Source organism: Pleurodeles waltl, chromosome 9, assembly GCF_031143425.1.
Source record: "Pleurodeles waltl isolate 20211129_DDA chromosome 9, aPleWal1.hap1.20221129, whole genome shotgun sequence".
Lineage (NCBI taxonomy): Eukaryota > Metazoa > Chordata > Amphibia > Caudata > Salamandridae > Pleurodeles > Pleurodeles waltl.
Window position 1 is genome coordinate 67,380,346 of NC_090448.1, and position 27,060 is coordinate 67,407,405.

The window sequence follows — 27,060 nt, forward strand, 5'->3', positions numbered from 1 at the left end:
ACAGTAACGCCAAAAGGATGCTCATAGCCCCACCCTGCTTATTCTGTCTGGTTCAGAGAAGTTGTATTTGCCCATTCAGATCAATCTAATATATGCTCTTGTACCTTTTTCTGACGTATTTAAATGTTCATTACTGGCTGACATAAGTGTGAGAGCAAATGCAAATTTAGACTCCACGAACTTTATGTAGGGAAAATGTAACATTCTAAAAGTTACCTTTCCTTAATATGTATTTTTTTTAAATAATCTAACTTCACCATTGAATTGAATTTTTAATAACTATTAAAAAATTGTTGTTTAACTATTTTCCTAGCCAATCCATTCACAAGATACGGTATTATAACTTTTAAACTGCACTTTGGTTTTCTACAAAGGTGAAAAAATAGTTTTCATGTACTGATCACTGTAAGAACTAACTAATTTCTGTATGTCCTACTTTCAAATACCATTCACCCTGCCTTGTGGGTGACAAAACATACATAGGGGTGACACTGATATTTAAAAAGGACGTTTTGACCTTTCAAAAGGGTTTATTTTGAAAGGTCAAATTGCAGTGTTAACCTGTCAGTCAGGTTACAATTGAGTGCCATTAGTAACATTTAACTTACAGGCCCTGGGGACACTTTGTACCAAATACTAGGTTCTTACAGGTCGGCTAGCTATACTGATTAGGCATATGCAAATCCGACCATGTTATAAGTAGGAGAAAGGAACTTACCATCGGTTGAGTGCAGAGTTCTAGAACTGGAAAAAATATTGGGTTCCGGCTAAAAATATGAAAATATGGATGACCACACAGAAAAGGTGGATTTTTTACACAGAAATAGAAATTTCCAGGGCATGCTAAACAAATAAAATGTAATTACTGCAGAAATGGGGGTTTGTTATAACAGACACATCAAAATCGACTGCAGGCACCACGCTGATCTTGAGAAAGGAGTGTTTGTTTATTTGGCAATTAAAGTGATGATTTCATTTTTCTTACCAGTTGCTGGGGATCAAATTACATAATCTATCCAACCCCCTTTAAGAATTATAGGTTATTTCAAGAAAATGTTATATTCCTGTAACAGAATTATATCTCCTTCTATTTACAGTTAGGTTCTGTCTTTTGACCGGGTCGTTCATGCCCTTGGAATTGAAGGAAATACTATTCATACAATTTTTATATGCAGTCTTTTACTTGTTTTTATTAGGTTATGTATAGCTCAGACTGAAAGTGTTTGGTTGGAGCGGTGTTAAGAGTATATCGACAGCCAAGCAAAGAGTTTATTAAACTTACTAGATTATTAAATTTACTAGATTATTAAAAGTATCAGAATGTGAATGATTCAATATTTCAGTATAACTAGGTATTATATTATATATGTCCAACTGCTATTTGGTTGAAGGACAGAAATAAAGTCAGAAGAGAGGAAAGGTTTAAAAAAACGAGAAACACTTTGAAGTGTGCACCTATACAGCCCCTAAATCCTGTTTGCCCCTCTCCCTTGTTCTTAGGAATAAATCAGAAGTTATAGAAGAAACTGGTGTCTCCCTCAATAGAATCTTACAATTCGTGTACAAAGCCAGCAGACAAATTCATCAACTAATGGAGGATGTCTTCATAGACACACAATTAGTATGCACGGTGAGTTTATTAGTTTATGTGCACGACTGATTACAAAGGTAAGCAAGTTGGAAGGGAGTTCCCACGCCTGTAAACTGTGCAGCTGATATAGTTGAGAATGTATTCATGGTTTCTCATTTTTACAGTATAATGGATTTAATGTGGAATAGTACGAGTAGAGAAATAGCAAGAGAATATACATTACGAGATTAGAAATTCAGCAATATTAAAAAAGAATTCACATTACTGAAAATTTGCAGATTAGGTTTCTGTAACTGGTTTCTTCTGCATGGAAAGCTCCATTTCAGTTTATTCCAATGTTGTCCAGATATTTGTCCAGTTCCTTATGATTGGGGAAGATATGCGTTTACATTTAAGAGCAATTCTGAACTTACATAAACCTGCAAATTAGAGCGAAATGTTAAAATATTTTGATTTTAAGACTAAGAATCCTTTCTTCATCTCTGCTGTGCTCTTTGAAAAACCCTGAAAAAAACTGATCTTCAAACTTTCTAAAATGGAAAGTGTAGTACACTGTCTACAATTGCTTCAATGAGCTGAAATCAGCAAATGTGGCTATCAATCTAGGACTCTTCGTGTACTATAGTTTCTGTGAGGGAACGCAATGACTTCTTTTGAGCTTAGAGTCCTTTCTAAAATGTTTGTCTATCACTTTTAGAAACCTGATTTCCAGGAAGCTTGTGCCTGTGCCTACCCTGTCTTCTGCTCCCACTAGCATGCCAAATATCCTTATGTTTCCTACGCAGTTAAAGTCTTTCAATTCAAAACCTTATTTTTGCGGGGATTCAGATTTTAATTTGAATGCTGATAATTCTCTCTTCATATTTTCTTCAAGTCTTGTAGATTATTTATTCTGTTTTCTGTGATTTAGGTTTTAATTCCAGCCCACCTTTGCTACTTTACCTGGTACATAAAGAAAAATCATACTGCTCAAGTGACTATCAACCTTTAATCTTGTTTTCCCTTTTGTGTCATACAGAGTTTGGTGACAATGAGGAAATACATGTTATTGCCTAGTTCACTGAGGAAAAATGCAGATGCTAGAAAAGGTGCTTTGAGGATGTAAAAATATGGTACTTCTTTCAAATTGCCTAGGAACGGCTCTCCACAGAGCATGGTTATATAGAGACAGACCCAACAATGCATCTTCATAAATGTGAACTTCCGAGATCGAATGTTATTTCTTTATGGATACACTTCTCAACCTCAGGAGCAGCTGCAACATGTTTTCGGCTAAAGATATGAAAGCTGCACTAGCTCTGCAAACAATTCCCAGAGTTTAGTTTTCTGGAAATTGAAAACTACTTTGGAAGCTTCTTAAATGTTACATGTGTTCTGAGGGCTTACCGGAGGCTGTCCGCATTCAGAATGTGTATCAGACTCAGAACATGTTGCTAGATGCCATAGCCAGCGGACGACGAGGTGTCCTCACAGTCGCAATCATGCTGATCTTTCTGTGACTGAGGTCTCTCGTTGGGTGTTCCATTATCAGTCGGAAGCATGGTTGGCAGTGCAACTGCAGAGTCCAGCAGCAGGCAAAGGATGACAAACTAGGTAATTTTTTAGTGTTTACTTGATGCCATGATTCTAAGGAAAGTCTCTCCCAGGGTGGTGGATTTTCCAGAGAACTATTGCGGGATCCCAATTCAGGATAAAGCATATGTCTTCTCAGAGATATAAATTTCTGTTTTAGTCATATGCACCAGAGCCGATCACAAGAGGAAGATGTGTTGCACAGCATGTTACATATTTTTCACTACATTTATCGCCCACTTTTTTCGTTTTTGCCCAAGATTTTTGCTTCTTGCAGCTGCATTCCATTTGCATTCTTCTTGAGGATTTTGTGGGTTGGTTCTTCTCTCTTCCCAACATTGGGAGTTTGGCTCCTGGCTTATCTCCTGAAACATAAACCTCCATCTTTAATCAAACATTATCAGATTGCAAAGAAGGTTTCGACATCTGTGGTTTATTCTTTCCGACTGTGACCTGCTTAGGGGGACACTTGACACCTTTCACATGTGGTATGCAGTGCGTGGTGGGAAGTGGCAGGAGTTTCCCCTTTTCTTAGGTAATCAAAAAAGGAAACTGCATAGGCCTTCAGTTTCTAGACCTTGACACAATTGTGCACATTTTCAGAGAAATGCTGCGGAGAGGCCTGGCGTGAAAACAGGGTTGCAGAACAAGACTAAGCTTTAAAGCACGGATTTAAAACATCATCATTACAGTTTACGTTTTCCACTACCTTGTGTTTAAAAAAAAACAAAAAACAACAAAGCAGCCAAAAGCTAACTAGCCGTGGATGGCAGACCACCAGTGCTTAGAGCAGCATGCTTAACTCTAGTGACTTGCACCAAGTCACTGAATAGGCTCTAGTGACTTATACCAGCAAGTCACTAAACAATACAGAAAAAATTTACATATTAATACCGGGAAAGAAGCGATTTCAAGCTTGTGAGTGTGCCATCACTGTCATTTATACTTCTGGGCAGGCACTTTCAGACTACCACGAACCACAAGTCACTAATGTCATTCCATTATCTGAATGTTGTTTTTACGCCACCACCGCACATACGAAAGTCGAGTCTACAAACCCTGCTCCTTGTGGAGAAACAGTGGGCACTGACTAGTCAGGGCAGTTCTGCAGAATAGTGGGTATGGAGAGGATGCCTACACTGGCTGTAACCCTGCCCCCGCTGAACGAGTGCTGAAAGGGAGCCCAGTGCCCTTACACCATATGGGATAACGTGGCTGCTTAGTCCCCACCCCTAGGAGAAAAAGTGGGCCCTTGTGGGTGCTGAATGCCAGTCCAGCTGCACAGAGCAATGAAGACCGAGGGCCTACTGTAATGATAATGACCATATCACACCTAAGTTGATAACTCTTCGCTGGCTTCTTATTGAAGCCAGGGCCATACATCTCCACCCCACCTTACCTAGGAAAAAAACTCAGGTTATCTGGTGGCTCTAGACCCTCACGAAATGCTTAAAATCTGCAGCTAACCTCCTACTTCCAAAAGGGAACTAATCATGGCAGTTCTTCTCAGGTAGTGCTACTAGAATCTGGAACTCACTGCCTATAAACATTTGCACGACCACCTCTTTCAGCACCTTCAAAACGAACCTCAAAACCTTTCTCTTCACACCACTACTCGTCAAGAACCATACTAGGCTGTCACCCCTACCTTTATTGGCATATCCCTACTCTGGATTTAATTCTGTAAATATGTACTGTCCTTGTGTATAAGCGTGTAGCTCTTTTGCAATTTCTCTAAATATACTTTAGGTCATTTTTCAAGTATTATTTAATTAAGTAACTTGTCATGAGTAACCACAGTAGCTTACACTTTGGTCCCTACTACCGTGCTTCTCTCAACTTCTCTTGTAACGCTCTCTGGTCTATCGTAAAGCGCCCCGACACTTTCGGTAAGGCCTGCGCTACATACAATCGCAGAAATAAATGATAAGCCAGGTGGGATGGATAAACGGTTCTAACGGTCATGGAGCGTTGACGAAATTGTAGAATTTAGCGCGTAAGGAAGCACGCAGAAAAGAGATACGAGGGAAAGCAACCGAGATAAAAAGAAAATATCACCGAAACCACAACGTGAACAGTATGAGATAACACAGCGTGCTAGGGACGCCTAATACAACGAAGACTAAGAGGGATAACTTTTAGGTACAGCAAGTGCCGACCGACACTCGCTGCCCCGGGGGGGAGGCGACGCAAGGCTCTTGACGCCGCAGCACGTCACACGCACAATCCTTGCCGAGGCGACTGTTGTGAGGGCCAGAGCTCTGCCGCCGCGCGCACGGACACAAGCGACACTCGTAAGCGGCGGTACGCGGGCCCTGCCGCTGTTGCTCTTAAGGGAGTGCCAAAGGGGAGGGGCACGCGGGAGGTGCTGCTGGTGACGCGTTGTACAGACCGGGTGGCTCTCGGCGGCGGAAGGCGCCTTGACATGGAGCACTGGTGCCTCCCAGCCGCCTCGGGCCCGGACGCCGGCTCGCTGAGAGGCAGCGCAGGCGGAGACCTCCAGTGAAGAGTCGGGTGGGAACCTGCCAGCGGACAGAAGGCTGGGGTGCGCAGCCGGTAAGTGCCGGGTAGAGAAGCCTCTCTCAATAAGGGGGAACCTGCTGCCCTCGTCGGCCCGCACTCCGGCTGTGGGTTATTCCCCCCCCCCTCCGGTGCCAGACCGGTCTCACGCGCGGGTGAACGGTCTTCTCAATGCCGTAAGACCCCCGCAGTGGGCGACCCCCTCCTGCCTGTATTCTCGAGGTCCCCCTGGGCTTGTCTTTAGAGCAGTTCTCACGTCTGCGCCGCGATGGCACGAGAGGGACGGGTGGAAACGGGTGCACGCGCGGCATTTTAACAGGAATAGGCATGCCCGACCCACTCCAAAACAGGGGCGTCCGCGTCTTTTAACGATCAGAGCCTGAACAGGAGGCCAAAAACTGCCTGCGCCCCGGCTACCCCCGGACGCCTGTCCCCTCCTGCTGCAGGGATGCATCCAGAAGCGCGGCTCCTGCTTGTCTCATCACCGCAGCCTATGCACCCCGAGGCCAGCCCGTGACAGATGAGAGGCCAGGGCACGGGGAGAGGACGGCTGGGCTGCAGGGATTGTTTGCATCGCTCCGCAAGCAGTCGGTGCCTCGTACACACTCCCTGTCCTTTTTGCGTCCGAGCTGGCAGCCTGTGGCTGGTGACTCGCGCCCAGCTGCAGGTGCACGGCCCCCTTTCCTTAGCTTTGCGCTGAAAAGGTGGAAGGGAGGCCGCCGGCGAGTGGGTGCGTTTGACTTTAAAGTGAATATTGCCATTTTGTGAAATGCGCCTGTCTGCTGTGAAAAGTGGTGCCGCGCCGTACCCTGGATTGCATCAGGCCATTAGGAAGATTCATAGCGAAGAGCTGTCATCTGTGTCACAAAGATGAAGGATTTTTCCTTGAACCATTGCCAGCCCTCATTTAGTCGGGGCTGCCAGGCCCGTTCTCTTTTTTTGTTAATGGCAAATGCTCACAAATCTTGGCAAACTTGAAAAATCAACCCCCCCCCCCCCCCCCACACACTCCTAAAACCATAGCTCTTTTCAACTGGGTAGATACAGTCTGCCTGTATTTAGTGAGTACTGCAGCTAGTTGGTTTATCGGCATTTCCACTTAGCTGAACAGTGGCCTGTTTTATTATTAAATGGTTACATTTGTTTATCAGACTGTTTCCTTTTGCAGTATAAAAAGGCAGCGGCGAATGTTTCTAGTGTACTGGTGTTTTGTAGATAGACCGAACTTCGTTTTAATTCTAACCATCTTCTGGCTCTGGAAAAGAAATTCAAACATAACCCCACACTGGTAAAGATTATCACAGCAGTTTGTTGGTCATGCTGTATTGCTTCGATTAAACACGGCAATAGAGGCATCGTTTTCACATAATGGCTGAAATTTCCTTATCTACGTGCCATTGTCCAGGTTAAGTGATCAACAGACCCTACTCATTCGCTTTTACATGACCGCCCAGGACCTTCTAAATCTTGTAGCCTCTATATTTTTCATTGCCGCTAACCCCAACATGTTGTTTCTATCCTCCACCACTCATTCTGTGAAGAAAATACAATAGCATGTAGTCGTGTTTTTTCCTTTATATTTTTTTTGTATTTTTTTTTTGTTGGTGATCCCGTCTTGCAATATCCTTTCTCTATTGAAACTTGCGGCTTGATTGATCATTTGTACCTTATGTTTATCCTAGTGTTTCTCTAGATCGGCCTCCCTTTTTCCGTCAACTGTACATATTGTAATGATTGTTTTACAGTGCGTCAACAGGATGCACCACAATACCGCTCTGCCTCAAACTTGAAATTTAGGCTAAATGTCCTCAAAACGTGGTAGGGTGCCCTAGGAAACTTGAAAAGCCTTGCTTATTTAACAATTGGACTGCTCCTTCCGTTCAGATTTTTGTTTTACATTTTAGTGCCAGTAGTATGTATGGCTTTGCAGTGATTTTTTTTTAATTTTTTTTATTTATTCAGTTTCAAGTTGAAACAGGCAACGAAACAGAAATGACATCGCACATGCACAGAGGGCCAATGCAAAACATCAGACTAGCAGTACTACCGATCGTATCAACTGCATCCACATTTACAGATATAATCTCAAATCCTCCTATACAAGAGGCTGAGTCATAGGTTCTCCCCAAAGGATGTACACCACTCCAGGAGAACGCAACAGGTGATCATATTCGGTCCCTAAGAGTATCAGCCATTGTATGCCAATTTCAATGTCCTCTGCAGTCCTTTTATCCATGTGCACCTTTTTTTAGTCTTATTTCTTCAGCCAGCACCATTCCCCGGGCATCTTTGTATCTTAAATTTATGCCATGACCTTCTGGTTGGGTCCAGTGTTGTCTGTTATGCTATGTTTTGTTAACAGCATCCCCCGGGATGTGCACTGAAATGTAGTTTTTCCTTTTTTTGAGTTCAGGCCCAATATACATTGTATTAAGGAACAGTCGACCTTCAATGATGGTATCACAGACTAGAACTGAGTCACTGCATCCCAGTAGTTCCCAAGGATCAGACATGACCAGATCATATGATGAAGGTACTCTGCAGTCTGCAAACATCTGAGGTACTAGCCCCCCCTCCCATACCCTTGTTTGAATCGGATAGATTTTACTGAAGATGTGTGGGACTAAGTAGGCTAGAGGCTCACTGGAGAAGGTTAGATTGCAGAAGGTGAAACCTGGCATTGCTAGAAACCCATACCCAAGTCAGTGAGCAGGTCTCCAGTGTGAAATGCCCATTTAGCGTGCATTGGTAAAGGGGTATGTGTTCTGTCTTGCAGCATTGCCTTATAAAGCAAAAGCAAAGATACACACCTACCTCCACCCTGGGACCCCGCTATAGCATTAAGGGTGTTTGATTCTGGAGGGGTCACCCTGTGGAAACCTAAGTCAACACTTGTGCATCGTAGCAGTACAACTTAGCAAATGTTAGGGATTGGCTCAGTTCCATCTGAAATTAAAGTCTGGCCTCTTCAAATGTGAGAAAAATAATCCTCTTGATACAGGTCCCCCACTTCCTGGGAGCCTCTCAGTTTAAGGTCTTGGAAGCTCGCATGAGTACATTTCTCCATATCAGATAAAAATGGAGTACCCCCGCCATATGCCTAAAAAAGCAGTCAGAGACCCGCCATCAACTTTGCAGTGAGTTCTCTTGTCTAGGGGTCACTTACAAAGCAGTTCTGAGATTTCTCTTGCAGGCAGAAGTCTGATAAGGTTAGTGCAGATGTTAATAGGGTGCTTCGTCTCTCATAAAAAAATATATATATATAAAAAACTTGTGCTAAAGATCCTCCAGTTTTTTTGTTGTTTTTTTGTGTGTCTTCCATAGGTGCTTAATACTGTATGGAAGACGTAGCCATCTTATTAAGATGAGTTGCCCTTCTTATTGTTAGTAGTAGAGGCTCTTATTTGCTCCTCTCTCCCCCTTTGTTGAGAGCTTTGTAACCCTTCATCTTGTTGTCATTAGATGGTATCCCAAGGCCGTTTGGTGTGTGGTGATGCTTAGTACCTCATTCAACTAGGGTTACTTACTTGGCTGCACGAGTGTTCTTATTCCATGAAGTGGTTCAATGTTTCTACGTTTTCTTGTGTTGTGCATATTGAAAATTGAAAATTAGCAGGGTGCATTGAGGCCTATTGGGGACTTCCATTGTTGAGAGGGAATTATTTATAATTTAATGTGCCATTGATGACACCCATCATGTCCTCTAATACGCACAATCTATTTTCTTACCATTTCAACTAAACAGAACATCAATACTGTTATTGGAGGTTTTAGATGAAGAAAGAGAGTAATACTTAATGCAGTGGTATGGATAAATAATGCAAAGACCTTGCCTTTCTCATCTAAAAGCACTGGAGTGTCATGAAGCAAATGAACTTAAAAATTGAATGCTTGAAAGTAATGGATTTAGATCAGATTACAGTACAGAGATTACTAAAGTGCAAGTAGTTGACGAAGCTCTGCACAAGCTCAACTCTGGAAACTCATGCATATTTATTCTTCTTGCTTTCGGTGTCCTTCAGAATGAACCACTCACTATAATTGTGAACTTAAAAGAATGTACGGTTGATGAATGGAACTGTAATCAGTGGGTTTGCATCATAATCTAGTAAAATGAAGTAAAAAAAAAAATCTTGCTGTTGTGCTAGACTTCCCCCATTCCTACAGGGGATACCTCTGGCCTAGTCTTTGCACCAACTTTCCTTAAAGCACACATGTAAGCTTTTGGGTGATTGCTCAGCTAATGGGGAATTTCTTCCCTTTGCTTTGCTGACCTCACTGTTGTATTTATTAGTTTTAGCTTTGCATAATATAATTGTTTTAGCGCATACCCTTGACCAGAGACCCTGTAATTATGGATGATCCACCCCTATCTTAATTTCAGTGTATCTAAAATTAAATTTCTGCTTATTTGTTCCCCCTGGCTTCTCCTACGTCACGTTTCTGTCAACCCTTTGTTAGACTCTCTGAACGTTCTTCAGTGCAAGCAATTATTGAGTGCCCAATATCATCGGAAAATTTGTTTCCGTGCTCAAATAAGTAACTTTGCAAACAATGCCCTATAACAACTGGACCGTATTCCAGAATCTGATTACATTTGTTTTCCTCCTCCTGGTGCTATTTTAGTACTGTCCTTTTGTCTTAGCCAGACTGAAATACGGTGTCACTTCATGCTAGCCAACACAATCCTGCACCCTTTAGAGATGGCCTCAGGTGTCGTTTGAAGGCCAGTCAGCTGGACAAATGCCTCAATCACATTATTTCTGTCCTCATTCGCCAGTATCTTCTGATTGAAGTTAGAAGAACATACAAAACGACCTATGTACCGTGCAAAGCCTTCAAGTTAAGTATTTCCTAATTGTCTTTTAATTTGACTATCACTGGAGGAATTCATATTCTACTAAGCTCTAAGACTCTTTATTTTGAGCGTTTTGCCTTTAGGAAGCAATGTATCTAGTGGCGTGGCCAAGGTGGTGAATGCAGTTTTTGGGTTCCAACTGATGAAAATGTAGAGTGGTGACAAATCCACAAAAGAATAAACCTCCAACCTGGCCAGGCACAGTGGTGGGTCTAGCAAGTGGTCGCCGTGATGGACTGAGTCTTCTCCTTAGATATGGCTGACAGAAGCTGAAGCTAATGCAGTAGAAGCAAATGCCCTTCTCCTCACTGTACCGCTCAAAATAATTATCTGTAATATAGCCAAACCTCAGCTAGAAGAATGATGGTGAGACAGAGATGGACAGATTTATCATTAGACCACAGTGGGGATGGATGATTAATGGGCCCTCCCAGATTATCTCAACGTCTGAGGCAATGCCCTCCTTTAAAATGCTGGTCAGCCCTGGTCACTCGCCAAATGTCTGGTGAGTCAAGCACAAAAGTAGAGTACGGAATGGATTTAGAGACTTGGGCACAAGGCTGTTGAGACATGGGGCCACACAATAATAGAAGGACGATTATAGGATTGAAGGAGCGGAGAGTGATGGTGGCTCTGTGAAAGAAAAGCTTGTGTGAGTGGATTGCTAGGGCTAAACTCTGAAAAAGGTGCAGTGGATATCAGTAGATAGATAGCATTGCAGGAAGAATGAGAATATCCCCAGACAGAATCCACGTAGTTGTTGTTGTGCAGGACAGAGGGGAGTATCTCCTGGCTGACCACAAAAGTGACAAGTTTAATGGTTTTCAGGCAACCCCTGGAGTTTCAAACTGCACAGGGAGAGGTGAGAAGCTTGCAAAGTGGAGGTGAGGCGACACAAGAGTTCGTATACTGTGTGAGGCATCTTTGGTGCTCTAGACAGAAAACACAAATGGAGGGCATTTGTGGTAACTCAACAAATTCCTAAGCACAACTGAGGACACACCGACTTTGGAGTATGTGACTGCAGCAAAGAAGTATACAGAGGGTTTGCAATTTCCTGAGGAGCACATTGAGACAGCGCTATTGCACAGTCCGCGTACTAAATTGTGAACAAGAGAACATGATATTCCCATAACCTTGGATCCAGAGAGGACCAACAGTGCAAGAAGAGTATCTAGATGGCCCTGAAAAAAGAGACTACATGAGTATGTTACTGATCTCTCAACTTGATTGAGAAGAAACCTAGTTGGCATTGCAGATTTGAGTCCCAGTTTGATTTCCATCAAGTTACCTGCACATGCTTAGTAATGTTTTCATGCAGAGTATTTGTTCTGAGAGAAGGATACTGAAGAGGATACCTTAAAGTTTCACAGAAGTTTACTTGTAATGAGCGCAGACTGTTTTGGTTTTTCCAGGCCTTCAATATTATCAACCCTATTTTTTCGCCGTCATTGCCCTACTTTAGGTTCTGGCCTTGGGAATCCTCACTAAATTTTCAGGCCCACCACCCATCCCACCATCTCGCCACCCTCATCTCTTGTCCATAAGCCAGGTTATCCAAATCCTTCATTTTTGTGTTGATTTGTTCCTTGTTAGAAGTCTTTGGCACCATATAGTCTCAGCAAAACATATGTTGCACTTTCCTTATTGAATTAGGGGAGACACTTCTGGGATGATATGCCTAATTTTTACGACCATTTTGAAACGTGGACTACATAAGGGGGCCCTATTTTGTGGTTGGTTTGTATTAACTGTAGTTGCTAGAGCTACCAACCTTATCCTAGAGTCATAAGAGTCTTAGTAATAGTTTTGTATATTTTCAGTATTTTTGGGGGGCATTTTCATGATTTATAGTTTGTGATAAACATTGAGCTTCATTATAATGCATTGGTCTCGGTGCACTAAGCCATTATGTTGACTGGTTTGAAAATCAAATAGTTAATAAACCAAAAAAAGAAAAACACACTTTAGCACAGTTCTTGCCTGGTAGTGTGCCCAAGGTTTGAAACAACCCCCCTCATACTCTCAGGACCATCACATCTTTTCATACCTTTAAAAAAACTGGAAAGTTTTCAATTTCCAGTCTCTCTAAAAGTGTAAATGCTTAGTGTCTCTTATCTTCTTCTGTTACTATTGCCGAAAAAGGATTTCACAGACCTCTCTCGCCTCCTTATGGTGGGGTATTACAATATTTTCACCATTCATCTTACATCCCTTAAGTACGTTTCATTCATATTTTTAACGAACATGTACTACGTACGGTTAAATACATCTGTTCGCAATATTGTTCTGTTGTCAACTTTCCTATGTGCTTCACTATAGTGTATTTCACTTTGCCATTTATTTTCAATGTTGCTCCTTTACAATGCTTTAACTGTATTTTTACACTGTCATTTGCTGTTACTACTATTTTAGGCCTTGTTCATAGTCATTAACAAATGTGGTGAGTATGTTACTCTTAGTAGAGGAACACCTACTTTTTACATTCATTCATTTGATGTAGAAGTGCGGAATAATATCCAAATCCAAAGGAAGTTTCACCTTAAAGACGTCATTGTGTGCAAAAAACGGATATATTACAAGCATGTCAACTTTCAGACACATTCTAGTTTGAAGATATCCATTATCAGCTAATGTCGATGTCTATTGTAATGTGCACTAGATGTGTGGGTGACAAAATTGAAGGATGAATTTTGGTATCTGAATGACCATCACTTGCAATAGTTGAAGTCTAAGAGTGTGGTGATTGACACAAAATTCAGTTGGGGACTTCTAATAAAAGTGGATTAGGTCTTTCCAGCTAAATGTACATTTTCTCGTTTGTGCTGCTTGAATCGTTTTTTTTGGTGGGAAATATTCTAACCAAAGGTGACCACGAAGATTTAAATCGTTGGTAGATCATGAACAGTCACCACACATATATAGTAGATGCATGCTATAAATACATCCAGTTTATGATGAATTGTTTTAGAGTCTTTCTAAGATGAAGCTAACTTGCGTATTTATTGACTGATGTTTCCCCAAAATGCCAGTTTCAACAGGGATGTTTCAGCACCTTTCTTATTTAGCAAGTTGATAGTATCTTGTTGAACATTGTTTGAACTTGCTTGCTAACTCGAACCAATATATTAGTTAAATGAGAAAATAACCTCCTTTCTTTAGAGAAAGTGCCATCACACCTTGAACTAAGGCAGAGTTTAAGCGCAATAAAGCAGCAGTGGAATCGACCCATATGCGTACAGTCGGTAGGCTGAGATCTGGGGAAAGCCCAAAGGTGTGAGATTACCCAAATGTGTTTGCTTTTTGTAATTTACAGTTGATGAGTTGCTAGAGAGCTCCATGAGATGACAGAGCAATGTTAACTGACGTTAAAGGCGGTACTCTGCCCTGAGCGATGTATGTATGTTACTTATATAGCTGAAACCTAGCCACAGGGCATCGCTGCTGTTTGTCATTATCTTCGAAATGAGAACGTTTGATAGGCAGAATCAGTTTATTACTTATTAGTTAATAACAAATTGAGTGCTTTGTAGAAGCTCACAGCAAAGGTGAATAGCTAGCTAGTTTTACTTATTCGGACACCTTCTCGTTGGTCTTGCTAAATTACATCCTTCCTGGTTGATAGTCAGTAGTACCATGGAGAGCTGCTATTTACTCGCTTGTGGGAAGGTACATTTCCCCCCTATTCTGATGGGTTTAACATAATCGTTATACACACGTTCTAACCAGATTAGTTTAGGTGTTCCATGCCGTTTGGGAGACACTTTAGACTGACAGTGCGGACTTAAATGTTCATAAACAATGTTTTAAAATTTATAAATGTGTTCGGCGTTAGCTGAAATGTAGTCATCTGATAAGTAAGCTTTGCCAGTAAGATATGTAATTTTAACCATTTTCAAACTAGCTTCAGACCTGCGAGTCATTAGGTTACTACAAGTCAATAATATGAAACCATACCCCGCAAAAACCTATTTTGTCAGTCTTGCTTGTCATGGGGTTATGTTGCCTCCATGCCAAGGAAGTCCCTGACACATTCTTTGTGAGTAATTATGCGAGTGTAGCGTCTTGCTGCAAAATTATTTGGGCAAGGCTAGCTTTGTGCCATGGGGGTACTTGGATAATCTATCTTTGTATAATGCAGTTCTTGACCCATTTTATTTTACTTTGTACCATGGTATCGCTGCACCGTACAAATGGTAAGACCAGTCTAACATCATGTCAGGGATGTTATTGGTGCCGTCCTGCCTTTCACCAAACTTAGTCATTTGGCAAATCTTATGTTTTACCGTAGATTTTATTAAACCACTTTGGCATACAGTAAAATAATTGATACAGTTTAAATTAACATCAAATGAGTTATAGGATCAGCTTAGCTGTATTCCATTGTGGCATCTTGCTAGTCAAACGTCATAGCCAAAGTTCATTGGATCTGTCAAGTTTCGGACCTGTGGAGTCAGTAGTCCATTTTGATTTCATGCCATTGTTAGTAGGCTCCTGCACCACCAAACATTGGGGATAATTGTGTCAGTCTAAGGGCCTCATTATGTGTCTGGCAGTCTAAGGACTGGCAGGCTCGCGGTGACAGTCAGACCGCCGCACTCTAGGCGGTCCAACCACCACATTACGACCCTGGCAGTCAGACCACCAGGGGACCGCCTTCACCACTAGGAACCTTGTTCCCGAAAGGCTGAAGGCGGTCAGACTCGTGGTCAGTCATAGCAGTGCTGAACTCAGTCACCATGCTGATAACGATTCCTGTTTACTCCAGCTTTTCCATGGCGGGGAACCCACCATGGAAAGGGCGGCGAAAACACAGTGCAGGGTGCTCCCTTGCCCAGCACAATTGGAATGCATGCTGTCTGCTTTGCAGACAGTGCGCATTCCGAGTGTGCTACGGTATTGGCCTCAACTCCCTTAAGGGAGCCGAGACCAATACCATAGCACTTTTCTCGCTGGTCAGCCCAGCGGGAACGTCGTAATGCAATGATCCCGCCGGTAATCCCGGGAGGAACATTACAATACGAAGGGGTGGGATGGGCTGACAGCAGTACAAGAAAAGAGAATGAGCTACAACTAATGCTCACTGTTGTCTACAATATAAACAACCAGAGAATCAAGATAACATAAATACGAAAAATGATACATATTACATATGTATGTACAAAAACATGAGCACGCAATAATCAAAGTTAGATATAAAAATATTTACATATTCACAAGGAAAGACACAAACACTTATAAATAATGAATAAACAAAGACACAATGTTACACAAAACAAGAGACAACAGATATTAAAGACATAACATGGGCAAAAGAAAATCCAAATTGTCCAAGGTATGATAAGATGTAAATTAAATGTACACTTCTTCTTCTTAGAGCCTTAACAGTGTTCATACTAATGACATGTTGTGACTCAATTCATAATCCATTATGTACATAAACAAGCAGGGAGGAGTGGGGTCGTACCTTCTCTGCAGAGAAGCTCTTCGACTATGGTCCTGGGCAAAGGACCATCAGATTTGCTTGATAGCAAACCATCTGGCCGGAGTCTTGAACGTGCGTGCGGACAGTCTGTCGCCAATTCTCGGCAGACCACGAGTGGCGTCTCCATCCAGATCAAGTCCGTTTAATCTTCCAGAGGTGGGGGTTTCCTCGGGTAGATCTGTTTGCCACTCGAGAGAACGCGCATTGTCCGTTATTCTGCAGCCTCCAGTATCCGATGCAGGGAGCGTTGGGGGACGCGTTTCAAATAACCTGGTGCGGCCAGTTGCTTTACGCGTTTCCTCCCATACCCTTGATTCCTCGAGTATTGAGGAAGATTCGCCAGGACCGGGCTCTAGTCATCCTAATAGCTCCGGATTGGCCAAGGAGGGTATGGTACTCCGACCTTCTCCAACTCTCAATGTGCCCTCCGCTCCGTCTCCCTTTCAGGGCAGACCTCCTCTCGCAGTCGCAGGGGCAGGTTCTACACCCCAACCTCCAGAGTCTGCACCTACATGCCTGGAGATTGAACGGGGCAACCTGAGTTCCTTCTCTCTCCCGCCTGAGGTAGTGGATGTTATATTAGCGGCCAGGCGACACTCCACTAAATCTATCTACGCTAATAGATGGTCTAAATTTGTTGCGTGGTGTGGAGAGAGGCAGATTGATCCTTTGCATGCTCATCTATCGGACGTTTTGTCTTTTGCTCTGTCTCTAGCGCAGAAAGGTTGTGCAGTGGCTACCATTAAGGGTTATTTATCGGCCTTGTCAGCCTTCATATGTCTTCCAGACCAACCATCTTTATTTAAATCCCCTATTGTTATCAGATTCCTGAAAGGTCTTCTAAATAAATATCCTCCAAAGCCATTCGTTATGCCGCAATGGGATTTGTCCTTGGTCCTGACTTTTCTTATGGGGTCCCCTTTTGAACCTATGCATTCTTGCCCCTTAAGGTATTTGGTTTTAAAAACAGTCTTCCTGATAGCTATAACATCAGCAAGGAGAGTGAGTGAGTTGCAGGCCTTATCAGTAAAGCCCCCTTATACAACTTTTTATGGGGATAAGGTGGTGTTGAGGACCAAGGCTGCTTTCCTCCCGAAGGTTGTTTCACCCTTTCATTTGGCTCAGGCAATTACTTTGTCCACGTTCTATCCTCCGCCTCATCCTTCCAAAGAGGAAGAAAGACTGCACCGTCTGGACCCAAAGAGAGCGTTGAGCTTCTTTATTGATAGAACAAAGGATTTCAGGCTGGAGGATCAGCTGTTTATTGGATACGTGGGCAAGAGGAGAGGAAAGGCAGTCCACAAGAGAACACTATCCAGGTGGGTTGTTCTTTGCATTAAAATCTGTTACTCTTTGGCAAAGAAGGATCCTCCTGAGGGCATTAGAGCTCATTCCACCAGAGCTAAGTCGGCCACTTCGGCCTTGGCCAGGGGTGTTCCTGTGGTCGACATCTGCAAGGCCGCAACTTGGTCGTCCCTTCACACTTTTGCAAAACATTACTGTTTGGATTCTGAGGTTAGGAGAGACGGCCATTTTGCACGGTCAGTGCTGCAGGATTTCTTGGTTTGACCATTTAGGCACCCACCGCCGGGCGTGGTACTGCTTTGGGACTCTATTCATTAGGTGAGGAATCCACAGGTAGTTGTATCCATCAGAAGAACGAGTTACTTACCTTCGGTAACGACTTTTCTGGTGGATACATTAGCTACCTGTGGATTCCTCACGGTCCCACCCGCCTCCCCGTTGCCTTTCTGGTCTTACCAAGTAATCCTTGAGTGCGCTTCTCTTGGTCTTTGAGGGTGCAATAGATGTTGTATATAATATATTTATATATATGTATATATCTTTGTGTATATACTTGATGTGTGTATATATTTTAAAAAGAGAGAGTTATATATATATATATATATATATATATATATATATATATATAAAAGATTTACAGTTATTCATGCAATGTTGTGTATTTTTACAATATAATGGGATGTTGCCTTGCTCTTTCATTGCATTGCCTGGTTGTTCTCATGCACGTAAAAAATGATTGGTACTGACGTCCGCACGTCGTCGAGGACCTCTTATTGCCTGTATGACGTCAGACGGCGTCGCGTGGGCTAGAGTGACGTCCTCGTCGACGTGCAGAGACTAGTAAGAAGATTTCCGTCGAATGCTGGCGCCATGGGAGTATTCATTAGGTGAGGAATCCACAGGTAGCTAATGTATCCACCAGAAAAGTCGTTACCGAAGGTAAGTAACTCGTTCTTTTGTACATACATATGTAATAAATATAATTTTTCGTATTTATGTTATCTTGATTCTCTGGTTGTTTATATTGTAGACAACAGTGAGCATTAGTTGTAGCTCATTCTCTTTTGTTGTACTCAAGCATTTCCCTGGATGGGCTACGTATTATACCAGGGACCCTCGATAGTCTTCTCTCTTTCTGATGGGCTGACAGCAGTGTCATTCCCACTGCTTTGGCGGTCCCGTGGTGGCACTGCCACAGTCATAATGAGCCCCTAAGTCCTTTCATTTAGTCAATGTTTTGTCTAATTTTATACCATGATAAAATTGGACCTGTTCCTTGTAGCATGGATACATTGTACTAATCTAACTACATACCTGGATCAATTGCAACTGTGTATATGTACCAGGAAATAAGTGAATCAGTCTGGCTTCACACAGATGCATCCATGGGCCAGTATACATTCATCCCAAAGTGGCCATAAGTGACCAAGATAATAGCATTATGTCATTGTGTTAGCCTTAACTTTGTCATGGATATATTGGCTATGTTAACTTCATATCATTGATTCATTGGACCAATCTAGCTTCTTTCCAGTTGCACCATTGTTCCAGTCTAATGTCGTACCACAGAGGATTTGGATCAGTTAATCTTCAAACTGTTGAGCCATTGGAGCAGTCTAACTTCAAAGCTGTAATAGTCAGATCAGTCTGATGCAATATTGAAAGATTCATTGGAGTAGTCAAACATTGTATATTGGACTTATTCTACTTGCCATAATATCCCACATGGTTAAATATGATTCTAACAACATAACAAGGAAGTCATTAAAATGGTCTGCCTTCATACCATAAGAATATTTATTTAGGGTGTTTATTGTAGCTTGAAGCACATCCTGGTACCAGCGCACTTTAAATATTTGTTCACCATTTGGAGTTTATTTGTAAGTATTTGATAAGGAGCCAGGCACAGTTTACAGAGAACATTTATGTTGAAGCAGTAGCATGTCAAGCATGAGGGGCTGTCCGTACATCAGTATGGTGTGTGAGGTCTGGTTGTGATCTGTAGAATATCTGGGAACATGTATTATTGATAGTCACAAAGCACACAGTACATTTGCTTGGTCAGTGTTTGATACATATATTTACATTTTGCAGCACGGGGACATATGTGTTTGCCCACAGTCACTCAATATTTCAGTCAACACTGGACTCTGGATTATAACCCATATTGCCTGGTTCTAAAGAGAGCAATTTAACCACTAAATCCTCATCTCCTCCCAAAGATATACATTTAGGAAATAGGGTACAGAAAGCACGTGCCTTGGCATGATAGAAGTAAATATTCTCTTGCAGCACCCAGAGAATCCTCTCTTCTTCTGCACGTTGTGTTCGGGTGTGTTTTTTGCTGAGCAAACATTTCTCAGGCCAGTGGCTGGAAGGCAACCTACCATGACCTCCAATGGTAAAGGCATTTTCTGTCTGTATATGTGCTCTGTGACTCTACTTTGTATTTCTTAAGTTTAAGAAGGATTTATTGTTGACATTTCTAATTAGTGTTGGTATGCTGTATAAATCTTATTAGTCGTGGCTACCTGGGTGCCTCTGTCTTTCCAGGGGCTATTTACCTGTAAATGGTTTGTGTTATGTTCTTGTCTCACTCCCATCTTAGTGATGGTGAACAGTGTTATCTCCACCAGCTAACAAGGCTTTGCATATTACATTTGGCAGTTTTAAATATTATTTTTATTCAGTTTACACACTACCAGAGGTAGTTACTGCAGGTTATGCAAACAGCCTTATATCAGACTTGCCAATACATGATTAATTTAATATGTCTTGAAGAAATTATATCCATGTGAGTCAAAGATATGTCAACCAAACCCATTCTGACTTAGGTGATGTGAACTACTGGGATTAGCTACTATTCTGATTAAATTATTAGTTTTTTTTATTATTAAAATAATGTCTTCTGCTGACTAAATAATTAGGGCTTCATTATGAGTTTGGTGGTCCCACTGCGGGAACGCCAAACTCGCGGGGAAGACACCACCGTCATGGCGGTGATGCACCCAAGCTTATTACAGTGTTCCTACTGGGCCGACTGGTGGGAACACTGTAGTAGACAGCCTGACGGGAACAGTGCTACAATATTGGTATCCGACCGTTACTGCGAATGTTTAGTGTAATGAGGCCCTTAGTGTTTTTCTTGTATTACATCAGCAGGTAACTACTGTTGTTTCTGGAGAATAGGGCTTACATTGTGAACTGACTGTAAGACCTATAAACTGAAGCGACTTTTGCCAATTACAGATCAATGCTATGATATATATTGTTGGTGATATCAAACCTAGAAAATCTTAAGATTTGCTGTGCAATCTTTCAGCCCTGTTGACTCAGTGTTATGCACCAAATAGAACAGAAATAAAGTATTTATAATTTATACTTGCGCCCAAAAAAACACTGTCCCTTCTGTCTTTGCTGTCCTTTTCTCAGTAAACATTTAAAACCGTATTGCTGCCAGAAGGTACTTCTCATTTTAGGAATTATTAGACTAGTGTAATTTGATGATCTGTTGATATTTAAATCAGCATTTACTGAGCTTTGAGTTTATTTACATTTATGTGGCACTCATTCCTTCACATAGAGCATCTTTCAGGACAAGAATAATAGTTTTCCAGTTTGTTTCTGAATGTAAATTGAGTTTGAGTTCCCAGAGATGGACAGCCTGTTTCTGGCAACATCTGACAGTTTGGAATTGTTTACCCAAAGCACTTTCTACTGAAGCACATTTCGGTTTCTGTGGCATTTCAGAAGTTCCAGGACAGCCGTGGGAGACCTACACATCAACTATTATTTTATTATAAGAACAAAATGTTTTCTGTTATCCATGACAAAAAAAACACAGTAGAAGTAAATTGTGACCGATTGAGTATGTAAAGATACCTTAAGAAAATTTACCCTGACACAGATTCAAGGATTTTTTTCTCCTTTTCTCAGGAAATTTGGTGAAAAATTGAAAAAGACCTCCTTAGCAAGCTGCTGCATGCAGAACAGTAAGCCAAAATCTGATAGAGACTTTAAGCTGCAGATTCCTTACCTTTGAGTTCCCTGGTGTCTGCATCGAATCCAGAATTTTTCTGCTGAGCAGTACCCTGCACATGCCGTCGGGTGGTGGTGTTCGGATCCTCGTGCATCATCCGACTCCACGTGGCGTCGTCGGAGCAGTCTGTGACGTCGCAGCATTCTATATAGGCACCACCCCGGCGCACATACGTCAGTTCTTTTCCTTCTGCGCCGGTTAAGCGCAGATCCAGAAAGAGCTACCTTTTTCCCCGATGTTTTGGTTGAGGATTTTTCGATTGTCTGAGCGATGTCTTCGAGAGAGACTGGATTTAAACCATGTGGTGCATGTCATCGCACCATGTTGGTTACGGATCCACACCAGGTGTGTCTCTGGTGCCTTGAGAAGGACCGCGATTCGAAGACGTGTTCCGACTGTCGGGCCTTGGCTCCAAAGGCCTTGAGAGAGAGAGAGATCTCTCAAGCTTCTAGCAGCCCGGCAGACGTCTTCGGTTAGCCCAACTCCGAGGAGATCACGGTCCCGCTCTAGGAGGAGGTCGCGGCACCGCTCCAGGAGCCCCAAGTAATCTTCCTGGCATTCGAGTTCTTCGGGACATTCAGGTAAGAGGCACAAAAAGAAGTCCAAGTGGACTTCGACTTCCCCATGCCCGTCGGCTGTTGAGGCGTCTAGGGAATGTCGACATTCCGAGCGTGGCTCCGCGGAGCCGTTGCCATGGCCGACTCAATGTCTCCCCCACCCTTTCTGTGAATCGGAGCGACCCCGCTCAAATTGAAGAATTTTACGAGGCTATGCACCTTGTTTTTGAGCGGGCTGTACCCTCGGTGGGTCTTCAGGCCCCGCGGGGTCAGCAGGGAACCCATTGGATTCGATGTTGCTACTTCGGCCTCAATGCTGTTGGGGACCCTGGGATCCGATAGCAGATCCGGCCCGATGACAGTTTCTCACAGTCAACCTCCTCCGGCGCTGGGCCCGACCTCGACGCTCCCTCCACCACCGGAGTCCACTGGTGGTGGTAGCCCCATCCTCATTCCAAATGATCCGGAACGACATCGATTTCGAGGGTGCTGATTCGGCCCAGATCAGTGTCTGAGGCTTATTCAGAACAGCCAGGCACAGGAGAGGAGTGGGAGGGGTCCGAGAAACCTTTAGAATATGGATTGGAGCATGAACAGGACTGGCATGAAGATCTAGGGGAAGGCAGTGGACTGGATACTTCTCCAGATGCTGGCATGCTCTCGCCTCCTGCTGTGGCTACAGAGGAGGGTGCATCTTATGCCATGGTGGTGTGTAGGGCAACTAAGGTCTTGGATCTAAACTTGCTTATGGTGCCAGTCAGGACTAATCTCCTGACAGAGGTGCTTCAGCCAGGGTTTGCTACATCAGAGCTGATGTTACCCTTCAATGAAGCCCTTACAAATGTCCTTCTGGGAACATGGTCCAAACCCAGCACAGGGGCTCCTGTGAATAGGGCAATCGGCTGCCGCCATAGACCAGCTCAAAACGACTCTAGTTTCCTCACCCAGCACCCCACTACGGAGAGCTTGGTGGTCCAAGCCTCCACTCCCCGTGGTGCCTTCCCTTCTGCCCCTCTGGATAGGGAATCCAAGAGGCTGGACCAACTTGGAAAGAAGTTGTTTTCTTCATCCAGCCTGGCATTGAGGTCGGTAAACACCTCTTGCCTATTGGGCTGTTTTTCTCATACTTTATGGGATATGGTGGCACAAGTGCTTCCCAAGGTCCCGGAGGGCGTACGGGACACTCTCACCCAGGCTGTCAAGGATGGGAAAGATGCAGCCAAGTTTACCATAGGGTGTGGCTTGGACACGACCGACTCGCTGGGTAGGGTGATTTCTTTGACAGTGGCCCTCCATCGCCACGCCTGGCTACGTTCTTCTGGCTTTTCGGGGGATGCCCAGTCAAGTTTGATGGACATGTCCTTTGATGGCTCTCGTCTTTTTGGTGAGAAGGCAGACTCTGCGCTTGAGAGGTTCAAGGATTCTCAAGCTACGGCCAGATCCTTGGGCTTTTCGGCGCCGGCTCATCAGTAGTCTGTCTATCGTCCTTTTCGAAGCTTCGGAAGGGGTGTGGCACTACGCCAGCCACAGGTTGGCCACTGTCCTCCGGCTTCACACCATCCTGTGCGAGGACGAGCTCGTGGTACCGTCAGACCCAGAGGATCTGGCCAGAGGTCGGCCACCACCTAGCCCCCCCCCTCTTCCGCAGCACCCAAGCCCTCCTAGTATGGTTCTGCAAGACCATGTTCATCCAGTTGGAGGGAGGATTCAATTTCATCCCTCTCACTAGCGGTCCATAACATCTGACAAATGGGTCTTGCAGATCATACAGAAGGGCTATTCCCTCCACTTCTCCCTCTATCTCTCCGGTAAAAGATGGAGGATCATTTGATCTTACTCCGCGAGGAAGTTACGCCTCTCTTGGCCAAGGGAGCCATAGAAAGGGTCCTGATGTCAGAAGTAGGCAGTGGTTGTTATTCCCGCTACTTTCTGATTCCCAAAAAGAACAAGGGCCTTCGCCCTATCCTGGATTTAAGGGACGTCACTCTCTTCCTCAAGAAGGAGAAATTCAGGATGCTCACTCTTGCTCAGGTCATGTCTGCCCTAGACCAAGGAGACTGGAATGGGTGCATTGGAGTTGCAGGGTGTGTATTTTCACATCCCCATTCTGCCCGGCGACAGGTGTTACTTGCAAGTCAAGGTGGGGCGCAAGCACTTTCAGTTTACTGTGCTCCCCTTTGGTCTCACCAGTGCCCCTCGGGTTTTCACCTAAGTGATGGCAGCTCATCTGCGCAGGTTTGGGATTTCAGTCTTCCCCATACCTGGACGACTGGCTGTTGAAGGATCCAATGCCCCAGGCTCTTGTCACCCACCTTCAGACTACGGCGGACCTCCTGCATTCGCTAGGGTTCACTATAAACGTGCCGAAGTCACACCTGACTCCCTCTCAGAAGCTCCCTTTCATCGGAGCGGTTCTGGACACAGTGCAGTTTCGTGCCTATCCTCCCGAGCACAGAGTTCAGGATATTCAGGTTATGATACTGATGTTTCAGCCTCTATCCTGGATTTCGGTGAGACAGACTTTGAGGCTGCATCCTATTAGTCAAACATGGCAGATGGCATATGAGGGCTCTGCAGTGGGACCTGAAGTTCCAATGGGCACTTCAACAGGGAAATCTTACCGACATGGTTCAGATCTCAGAGGGAACTGCAAAGGATCTGCAGTGGTGGTTAGTGAACTGTGATTGGGTCAAAGGCAGACTCCTCTCACTTCCCCAACCAGATCTTACAGTAGTGACAGATGCATCACTTCTGGGAGAGGTGGAGATCAGGGCCTCTGGTCTCCGGCAGAACCAGGGCTCCATATCAATTTATTGGAGCTCCGGGTGGTCCGGCTAGCATTAAAGGCATTTCTTCCTGATGTGAAAGGAAAGATAGTGCAGGTGTTTACGGACAACACCACCGCGATATGGTACTGCAACAAGCAGGGCGGTGTGGGGTCGTGGACCCTTTGTCAAGAGGCTCTACGTCTCTGGACGTGGCTGGAACACCAGGGCATAACACTGGTGGTTCAACATCTGGCAGGTTCTTTGAATGCCAGAGCGGACAAACTCAGCCGGAGATTCTTAGCGGATCATGAATGGTTTCTCCATTCGGAGGTGGCGGAAGGACACTTTGAGCAGTGGGGAGATCCGTGGGTAGATCTGTTCGCCTCCGAAGAGAACGTGCAATGTCAGCAGTATTGTGAGTCGGAGTTTCCAAAGCGGCTACCACTAGGCAACGCTTTTCGTCACGAGTGGAGTTCAGGCCCCCTGTATTCCATTCCGCCAATTCCACTTCTGCCCAGAGTTCTCAAGAACATCAAGAATGACCGGGCCCAAGTAATTCTAGTGGCTCTGGATTGGGCACGAAGAATTTAGTATCCAGAGCTTCTCAAACTGAGCATCAGTCCTCCAATCAGGATCTTCTGTCGCAGCAGCAGGGGAAGGTTATCCACCTGAACCTGTCAACTCTGCGGCTTCATGCGTGGAAATTGAGCGGCAGCAGTTGATGGTTTATGACCTCCCTCCCGAAGTCTGTAATGTAATTCTGGCAGCCAGGCGTCCCTCTACTAAGGTGGTTTACGCCTGCCGTTGGAAATGTTTTGTATTATATTGTACAGAGAGGTCTATTGATCCTCTTTCTTCTCTTTCTAATATCCTCCTTTTCATTCTGACACTCGCTCAACGGGGTTCCTCCTTAGGGTCTCTTAAGGGCTATCTTTCTGCCTTATCGGCTTTTCTTTGCTTGCCTGAACAACAGTCTTTGTTTAAGTCTCCTTTTGGACAGAGATTCTAAAAAGGGCTTGTACATACGTTTCCACCTATGCCGTTTGTTATGCCCCAGTGGGACCTTAATCTAGTGCTTACTTTTCTTATGTGTGCTCCTTTTGAGTCTTTACATAATTGTCCTCTGGCTGCTTACTATCGAAACAGCCTTCTTAGTGGCAATCACATCTGCCAGGAGAGTAAGTGAGATGCAGGCTTTATCATCAAAACCGCCATATCTCACAATAAAGCCTGATAAGGTAGTCCTCAGAACTCGTGCCTCTTTCCTCCCCAAGGTGGTGAACCCTTTCCATCTGGGTCGGAACATCACCCTGCCCGCCTTCTTTGCTCCACTGCATGCCTCTAAAGAAGAGGAGCGTCTCAACTGTTAGAAAGAAAACGCTCTTTTTGGGTCCTACCTTGACTGCACAAAAGAGTTACGGGTGATGACCATCTCTTTGTGGGGTACGTTGGAGCAAAGAAGGGCCGGGCAGCCCAGAAACAAACCATTTCACTCTGGGTCTGGGTCTGTATTAAAATCTGCTACGCATTGGTTAAGAAGCATCCTCCTGAGGGCTTGAGAGCTCACTCTACAAGGGGGAAAGCTGCTACCACGACGTTAGCTAGAGGCGTGCCGGTTATAGACATCTGCCAGGCGGCAACGTGGGCTTGCTTGCACGCGTTCGCAAGACACTAATTCCTGGATAGCCAGGTGTGAAGAGAGGAGCATTTTGCTTGCTTGGTCCTGCAGGACTTCCTTGTGTATAGTATATCTTTGCAGCCCACCTGCAGGAGGTTATAGCTTGGGTATCTATTCTAAGGTAAGGAATCTGCAGATAGAAGTCTCTTTCAGATGAACAAGTTAGTCACCTTTGGTAACAAATTATCTGTTAGAGACTCTATCTAGCTGCAGATTCCTTACACCCACCCAGGCCTCCCCACTCTATGGATATATACTATGTTTTTTTCAGATTTTAACCCCTTTCTCCAGGGCATATCATTTTGCTCAATTAGAGAAAAGTTGGTTCTTCCATGACTGTGCTTTTGGCATGTGAAGTTGTGGAAAAGAACTGACGCATGCGCGCTGGGGTGGTGCTTATATAGAAGGCCGTGACGTCACAGACGGCTCCAACGATGCTGACGATGCCACGCGGAGCCAGACGAGGCACGCGGATCTGAACGACGCCACCCGACGGTGCACGCAGAGTACTGCTCAGCAGAAAAATTCCATATTCGAAGCGGACGCCAGGGATTTCTTAGGTGAGGAATCTGGAGCTAGATAGTCTCTACCAGATAATTTGTTACTGAAGGTAAGTAACTTGCTCGTTTGAGCTAAAAAGGAAATCCAAGTACATTAGCTTTACTTTGAAGAAATGTGGATTGTTTC

At 44.0% G+C, this 27,060-nt stretch overlaps 1 protein-coding gene across 1 annotated transcript in view; it reads left to right on the plus strand.

Annotated features, from left to right (window-relative positions):
• Window positions 1–5,352: 5,352 nt before the first annotated feature.
• TMCC1 (transmembrane and coiled-coil domain family 1) overlaps window positions 5,353–27,060 on the plus strand; it is a 422,180-nt gene continuing 400,472 nt past the window's right edge. Inside the window, exon 1 of the mRNA XM_069206307.1 lies at window positions 5,353–5,719. The gene's annotated coding sequence lies outside the window, so the exon portion shown is untranslated. The remainder of the gene's footprint in view (window positions 5,720–27,060) is intronic.